Source organism: Falco naumanni, chromosome 6 (assembly GCF_017639655.2).
Source record: "Falco naumanni isolate bFalNau1 chromosome 6, bFalNau1.pat, whole genome shotgun sequence".
In the NCBI taxonomy this organism is placed as follows: Eukaryota; Metazoa; Chordata; class Aves; order Falconiformes; family Falconidae; genus Falco; species Falco naumanni.
This window is the reverse complement of record NC_054059.1, coordinates 59,166,392-59,175,733: the sequence shown is the minus strand read 5'-3', so window position 1 is coordinate 59,175,733 and position 9,342 is coordinate 59,166,392.

Below are 9,342 nucleotides of genomic sequence, written 5' to 3'. Positions count from 1 at the left end.
CTGATCTCCCTAGTAATTTTCCTGGAATAATAACTGTGGTAAATGTGTCTCGTGGCATGTATACAATGTATCTAATATTCCCACCATGGCTGCTACCCTTAGTGGCAGTAGCAGTTCTGGGCTTTCTGAACAGCCATTCTGAGTATTGCGGTTGCAGAGTAGTTTGGAAACTCATGATACAGGGTTTAGGCACTAGAATTCTGTAATTCCTTAAGTACTGTCAGAATTACCTAATTCGGGTGGCCAAAATGCATCAGGAAGTACCCCTCTGCCTATTGCCTGCTTTCTATGTTCTTTCCCAGAGCAATCTCAATTGTCTGAAACAAACAAGAAAACTGCCCCAGGATATGGAGCTAGATGGACCTTTAGAACCAGCAGATGTGACCATTCTGAAGTTCTGCAGCAGTAGATTCTGGTTTATTTTGTGTAGTTTATTTTTCTCTAATTTTACATTCACTTAGAACATGTGCTTTTTTCCTTTCAGCATCCTTTTCCCCAGCCCGCAAATACAGAGGTTTGGTCTGTGACTCCATTCAACAAGGCAGATTGAAATTAAGTAAGGTGTATTGCTTCTGGCATCTGAGCCCATTTCAGTATTCCCTGTTGGTTACAGCAGAAAACTGACAGACTGCCTTCTATTTGTTCATTTGCACTTCAAATTATCCAACCAGTTGTGATAAAGCTTTGTTCGATGTCTTCTGGTGCATGTGGTACCTGATTAACACTAGCTTGTTCGGTGGTGATCACCTGTGTCTGGCTCAGCAAAACATGCTGCCAAAGATGAACAGTGGAAATAACATCATCAGCTGTTCAGAACTGTCTTTGGTAGAGAACTGTGTCGCTACAAAGCTGTCAGTTTGCCAATGCTAGTTTACATTAGCATTGTTCATTGTTGATGAACAATATGTATTAATCAACACTGGTATGTTTTCATTAATTCTTTCCATAAGACATATCAGAGAGATGTAATACTTACCTGCTGTTGGGATTTCACCTGTTGGCTCTCCAGGAAAACGATAAATGAAGAGGAAGGGGGGGGGGGGGGGGGGAAGGAAAAGAGCATGAGGTTCAGTACCATGTTTTTTCAAGGCAAGTAACCATTTAAATAGATTTCTTTCATCTGCAACTTCACTGCAGGATATTAAATTGCAAAGAAATATGCCTTAACAATGGGTGCTTACATGGAATTTCACACTGGAAGGTGAAAGTCTCACTCTTTGAAGTGCTATAATCCAGCATGCAATGTTTCTTGCAAATGCAAACACTGTGCCAATCAAAGCTTTCCAGCAAGCAAATATTTAAATAGAGTTATTTTTAAATGTGCATTCAAGGTTATAGCTGACTATGCTATTTTGAAAAAAATGTATTCAGTTTAGTTTCTGCCTCTCTTTCCTTATCATCCACACATCCCAACCAAAGACTGACACTGACCTTGAGTAGCAGGCATTCACCCCTGTATACCTGTTTCTTGTGCATTATCAGTTTGCCTTGCCTTTAAAGAGTAAAAGCTCTTGAGAGCTGGAAAAAAAATTGACTACATCTTTGCACAGCACCTAAACCAAAAGAAGCATATATTCCTGTGCTATAATAGTACCTGTAATAGTTAATGAAAATTCATAAATTCAATGGGATAGAAATTCCCTGGTGTAAACCATCATGACTCTTTTCAAATCAAAGGAATGAATTAAATTTTGTTTCGGAATCCAAGAGTTTTTTACCCATTGCTACTGCATTAGTCCCAGTTTTATTTCAGAACACAATTTTAAGTAAACAGAATAACCTCACTAGCCAAGCAAAGCCTTTATTCCTTGAACCCAGAAGGGGATAAAAAAAGGAATAAGCTCACAAAACATTTCAGGGACTCCTTTGATTGAATTATCTCTGTATTTTCCTCACGCTGAGTTTTGGCTTCAGATGAACATGAGGGTCTACAGCTCACACCAAGGTGAAAATGTTTCAATCTATGCTTTTTCAACAGGAAGACTGAGCAATTAAGCATGATTTTCACTAACACATCCCAGTAAACTTTCATCCAGGTCTTTGTTTATAGGGAGACTCACAAAAGTTAGGGCTCAATACTTAGGCATCACAGGCATTCAGCAAAGACCAGTTTTGCTGCTATTAAATGATGACATGTTCAAGCCATTTAATATTTGCATTTCTGCTTGACATCATGCTCATAGCTGCTGAAAGCTGGTGCATTACTGCATCCTGACCCATTGATTAATACCTTTTCTCATTTTCAAAAGGAAAAAAAAAAGAAAAAAGAGATTTGTCTGAGACACTACCTCTAGGAATTGGGGTTCAGGGTCATGCTCTCACTCCTTAACTGAGGGGTTGTCTGACTAAGGGTTCTGGACTGGTCCAGTTATATGCATATATCCTAATTTAGGATTAATGATTGCACCTTAGACAAGAAGATGCTGAAATACTGTTAACCTGAAGGGTAGTTAGTTTGACCCTCTGGTATGTAATATAAAGGCCTTTTTCTCCTCTCAATGCATCAACAAACTTTCACTTACTCTGAGGGTTTGGGCAACATTTTACCCTTATCATGCAACTTTCATTATAGAACTAGATGGGAATAGAGTTTGGCCAATGCTTTTCTTAAAGTATCAGCCTACATGTTCTTCCTCTTGATTGCAAAATGTGGTTTGGTATTACTTCTTGTATGAGGAACACCTGCCACCACTTTGGTCCGCTGTTCAAAGTAACCTCTCACAATCTGAGAGTCTTTAGTCAGTATGCAGGGAGTAAATTCCGAGTTTCATTACACGTCCAAATTTGAAACAGCATCAATTGCTGTCAAAGACCCTCTTGCATGTTGAAACAGAAATAGTGAAAAATGGGACAGTTTACTAATTGCTTTTATAACTGGGTGAGCAGTTATGTGATGTTTAGAAGCCTGCTATGTTAAACCACGACAGCAGGTTACTATAAAAGTGTATTTGTTGTTAATTTCAGAACTTTTCAAACTCAGCCTTGTATTTCTGTTATAACCTGTCATTCACTTCATGACACAACCTCTTTACTGGTTTGAACCCTGTTTACTTTTACAGTAAGACTGCACAGGGTACAATGTATGAAGAAATTTGGCAGTGAATGTTTTGTGTCCATGGCTACATCTCATACCGAATTACATGATATCTATGTTCATATTTTAGCAAGTATACTGAACACCTGGCTGAGAATTACATGAAGCAAAGCTATGTAGAGCTCTAGAAATAAAGAAAACAGTGATCCAACAAAGTATTCTTCTTTGAGTGGAAAAAGTAATTTAAAATAGATAGCTCTGGCGTTTGAAATCATGAACTAGATCTATTCAAGGATGGTTAGGTCAAAATAAGCAGAGTAAACAGATAAAAGCAGAGTAAACAGTAAACTTTTGTATATGATCATAGGTCTGCTTACTATTTTAACCTTTTATTTTTCTTTCTTTTCTTTTTCTAAAGGCATTGTTAACCTTTGTAATCATTTCAAGCAGCGGGATATAAGCTCAAGAATGTGGTACAAACATCCGTCTGCAAAGGTCAAAGGAAGGCTCTTCTTTATATTAACAATATGCCAGGGTAATATTGTTTTTGACAAAAAAAGCATTACAGGCAGTGATTTGGGGTTAAAATGATCCTTATTGCAGAAAGCATGAGGAATTAGTTACTTAAATCTTTGATAGTTCTCTAATAGTAGACAGTGCCATCAGTGGGTCTCTCAGATAAAGCAGTGCAGAACACATAAAATGTCAGTGAACAGATCCAGTGAATACAAGACCGAACAAATCTGAATAATGGAATCAAACAGAGGGACATTTACTTAAAATACTGGCAAAAATGGAAACAGACCCACCAAGAGCTTCAGAGGCAGTAATAGTTTTGCAATGATAACTTGAAAACTGAACACAGCAATTCAGCATTGCAGGAGATCCTTCAGTCTCAGCACATTTCAGATGCTTTGTGTTCCCCTTTTCCCTTTGGAGCTGGGGTTCAGAATAGCACTGTGTCCTCTGGCAGGTGTTTAAGAGCAGGTATTCATCTTGTCTAACTTCAAGCACCTAACATAAGAGACTAATTTAGAAAGCTTAATGGATCAGTTTGCCTTGCCTGTTGTCTGTTTCTGACCTGGAGCAGGAAGAGGTCTATGTCTCATGGGGCTTAGCCTTGGTTTTGGATACTCTTTGTAAATTTGCATCAGAGTAACACATGGTTTAGTCTTGATGTGCCAGGTACAGTACAAAAAAGAAAACAGAGATCCTGTGCTAGGGAGGGTACAACGAATTTATCTGTGAAGGTCCATACTTCAACATTTTCACAATTCAAAGCAGGCAGTGTAAACCCTGCCCTTCTGGTTGTTGTCTGAATGTGATTTGCAGTGTGTAATGTGTAATGACTCGCCACAATGAAGAAATCCCAGTCTCTCTTACTGACAGAAGTCTTACTGTCCTTAACAAGGACATTACCCAATGACTTCAGTGGAAGTCTTTGTTATGCAAGAAATTCCCTTTGAATCCTCCTTAAAACTCATCTAAACTGGAAATATTCCTTTCTCTTCTTTAATTTAATTTAGTTTTGTATTAAAGTAGGAAAAAAAAGTGTATTGAAACAAAATCAAGCACATGGTTAGTGAATTAATCAAATAAGTAATTTCCAAATGGTAGAAGTAATGAAAATGTTGTCTAATTCAGTTATGCTACATGCTATTTTGTTATTTTTAATAAATAATATTTTTGCATAAAGATAAATCATGTGTCTACACTCATCTAAAATCACCAGAGCATCAATTATGCTACTAACATAATTTACTTTTATAAAAAGTAAAAAATGCAAAGAGTTTGAATGCTGCAGCTTCACAATATTAAATTATAAATGTACTTAGTTTTGGTGTGTTCAGCTGTTACTAAGCAGACGGAGTACAAGAGTCGCTTTAGTATAAGCAAGAAAATAGCATTATCTAACAAGACAAAATTGCACAAATGCAAACTGAGAGAACATGCATCTGAAAAGAAGGTTTATATTCCATAGGAAACAAGACATGACATGTACTTGCAGTGTTTTTCAGTTTGACTGGGAGGTAAAAAGAGGAAAGAAAAATGGTCAGAACAGTGAGGTGCAGCTTAAATACTGTTATGGTGGAGAATGGCTTTATTTGTTCTATGTATTTACTTCATATCAAAACATATTTTTTACCAATATCAGAGTAAATAATAACAATCTAATGATGGATAATAATAGTAGGGCTGTTCTCATCCACACATGATTCCTGTGCTAGAGTTAAGGATGTATACCTATCAATAAGAATTTTAATTCTTCACTTATTTCCTTTCAAGGAGAAGCATGGAGGAGGCATTTTTCAAACCCATGATGATTGCTTCACAGGAAAACTGCACAGTGCTGCTTCCTATACCTGCAGTAATTTTGCTCTATCTTGTACAAGTGAGGCTGCATAGGAGCTATGATATGCAGAGACATTTATCATAGATGATGGATAGTGCCAGTGTCATGATCTGAACAGTATTTGTATAATACCTCTTACGGATAAAATTAAACTATTGATGGTCTTGAGAAGTTGACTCATACAGGAAGACTCTGAAGTTCAGATGGTAGATACCCACAAATAATTAGCAAAACGAAGCCAGTTAAAGCAAGCAGTTTCAGAAAATGGTTCACATTCTTTGCTGGCATATCTTCTTTGACATTGGTGGAATTACAGAAGCAGAAATTTGACCTTTGATATACATATAATCTTAAAATGACATCTGGCATTGCAAATACATACCGTGCTACCTTAGCTATGGTGTGACACACCAAGGCCATTCTATACTGTAAAATAGATCACAGGGCCATGTGTCTGATATATTTTGCAATTTTTTTAAATGACAGTTCCAAAAGTAATGAATGTATAAAATGCAGGAGTGCTTACCTGGTTTTGTAGGTGGAACATTTTTTTCATGTCTGACTGCTTCATGCTCTAGATAAAAGAAACAGCATAATAAAATTGCTGTAATGCTCTAAGTTACATTGTTTATGTCCTTTGGTTTTTTTTTCCTTTTTTTTAAAACTAAGGGTTGCGTGTTTATTTTTCAGGAATAAACATTCATTTTATTTCCCTTCATGCTGTTATTTTGGAAAAAAGACACAGGACTAGTTATTAACAGATTATCCCCTGAGGGATCTGCCACCAAATAGCCAAATTCAGTAGTACTGCACATAGCTCCACACATATAGCTACTATTAATGTTACTAAGAGTTATGCATGTACCTTGAGGAAGGAGTCAGTTAATAGGGGCTCCCTTCAATTTCTGAAATGTAATTTGTACCTAGACTCTATTCTTGCTATTTGAAAGGAGAGTACAGAGCAAACTCAATAACCATTCACTCGACTTTTATGTTGCTGATTCAGATATACATGAGCTGAATTCCCAAACATCCTATTCCATATGAATAAATTATATTTAACTGTGGAAAGTGAGAGAGAACTAGCACTGCTTGGTAGGCGATGTATCTTCCCCCCACCCCGGCTGTTCTATTTCATAATTATTACTGGGAAAAAAAGGAGAATTTATGTTAGCTTACTGGAAATGGAAAGGCTGAAGAAGCTTTGTTTTAAAAACAAGATCTAGCACTACATAATTTACACAAAAGTCACACCTACTTAAAAGTAATTGAAGGAAACCCACTCCACAGATTTCATAGCACAGTAGCAGCTATGCCAAATGGATGCAAATAGGGGTCACAATATATTTTAGAGCTGAGGAATCAATGGACAACTATGTTGGCCTTGTTTTTAGGTGGTTTCCAACACTTAAAAACCTGCATCAGTTGCTTTTTGAGCAACAAGGACAGGACACAAAGGTGGGCTGTAAAGTGGAAAATGCTGAAAATGAGAGTAGACCCTGAAAAAAGGGCAATGTGCCTCAGCCCTTCTGCTACTGAGATGAATAATTGAACTCCTAGAAACTGTGATCTCAGTTGAGATACATGCCTGGCAATGCCAAGATGAAGACATTATAGGGAATTTCAAATAGGAAACAGTTTCATGAGGGTATGAATTAAAACTTATGTCCGTGAAGAATGATATTTTTCTCGTATCTAGGCTTTTTTCAAGCTTGGCAATATTTGGGGACTTAATTGAATTCTTATTTTTTTTACTTTTGCGGTTTATCTTGCATGCTGAAGGTAGAAAAGACACAGAAAATTAACAAACAGTCTGCATGGAAAGTTAATGTATGGACTCTATTCAGTTGTTTTTGACTGAGATAAAATCTAGACGTAGTTGTACTAAAATACATGGATAAGAAGAAAACGTGATGATGTCTTTTTCTCTTTTTAATTCAGCAGGACTATTTATCCACCCCAACTAATTGTTAACAGTGGTTTCTAAGAAGCTTGTCACTCCTGTATTAATTTTTTGTTTTAAGATTTGTGATATGAGAAACATAGAATGAACTGACTTCTGGACTGAAGCAATTGGTTATGCCACATGGACTTTTAAATAGCAATGACAAGACAATGTGTTACATGAACGTAAAGGAAGGCATGGTGATAAAGACACTATAATTTTAAGCAAAACTAGAAATTGCTAAGGGAGAGTTTCCATATGTTAAAGTCAAAAAAGCCACACATATCCAGCTATTTTACGGTTTTTTTTCTGATCAAGGTAGGTACCACGTACTTGCTGGCTTTGCCTGGACTACAGAAGACAAAAGAAGGTAAATTGTAGTATTTAGATATAAAGAGAAAAGACATTCTACTTTTTTTCCTTTTGACATTCAAATATTTTTATGGCAGTCAGTTGTCACTTGTTCTTAGCTTCCCCCACTGAATGCAGCACAGCATTCAGGTTCCTAAAATGAAGGTTGGTTCTAACATTTTTCTAACTGCATTTTCAGTTTTATTCCAATAGGAAAAAGACTTGGCAAGGGCATGACTCTAACAAATCCTTCAAAAAGTAGTCGTCATGATACTTCTGGCAGTTTTGTTTCCAACCAGTGCTAAACCACAGTTTGAGCCTTCCGATTTTGCTCAGAAACTTAAAATGAAACATAACTGACCCTAAAAACAAAACTGTGAATTTTGGTGTGAAAATCCTGTAAACTGAAAGATATAATTTCTTCCTTCTCCAGACTTGTGTTTGCATATCAGTAAGTCATTAAACATTCAGGTTAGAAATATATTGAAGTATTTTGCAGTAATTTCTCCAATTGTATTAACAGATACATAATTTATATGATTTTGAACAAGCTAAAGCAGTTTATGATCCAATAAAAACTATTAAAACAGTGTTTTTATTGGATAGAGTACTGTAAAACATCACTTCATAGTAAAATGTTAGATTATCGTGAAAATTCTTATAGAAAGCAATATAAACCCAGAAGTTATATGAATGTTCACACTTAGAGACAGAACCATACTATTCTCTATAACATCTATTCTACTACTTCAGAGAAGGTATGTATAAAATAAGAATAGAAATGAGGTAGCAACCAGTACCATTCAGCTTAAAACAGAACAGCATTTTATTTTGTTGAAAATATTAATCATTACCATCATTACCATCATCATCAAATCAAATGAAAATCCGTAGTTGACATGATTGTCCAAGATTTGGCAATCTTTTATTTTATGTTTGGATCAAGGCTAGCCCTGGTAGAAATCAAGAGGTTGATACCTAGAAAAATCCTTCAAAACAGCTTTGTGTTGACTATCAGTGATGGTGAGAATGTTTTAATTCTTTGGGTGACCCTTCAGGGCTTCTATAGCAGTCAATTTTACTTGAGTTTTTCCTGTCAGCATTATTGCTACAAAACTACAAGATCTAAATCATAGAAAAGACCCAAAGACTTAGAGATTAGTTCCAAAAATATTTTCCCCAAAAGAAAGCCAGTTTAAAACCAGTCCAAGTTCCTAATCCAACTGATGATTCATCCTCCTGCATCACTCCTTACTTGGACACTGGTCTCTTTGCTGTAAATTCAGTCACTTGAAATATCTGAGGTTGAAAAAAACAAACAGCAAATGCCTACAAGGATACATACAAGGGATAATTTGAGAGATTTGATTTACAGCTACACCTCATTTCATTAGTCCAGCTCTGACAGAAAGGCTGCAACAAGCAGCTGAAGAGCTGCAATGTGTTGACCTGTCTTTGTCACTGGAAAGACTGTTCTTAGAATGGTGTCTGCAATTGTCACTCTGCTGGATTTGCTCTAAGAAAGTGTTACCAGTCACATAATTTAAAAAAATTTTTTGCAATGTGAATGTACCACATTAGATGAGTACTGGATAGTGTTTAAAAACCCCTCTTCCCCCCCTCCATCCCCAAAATCAGGAGAGAATGACTTGGTCCTAC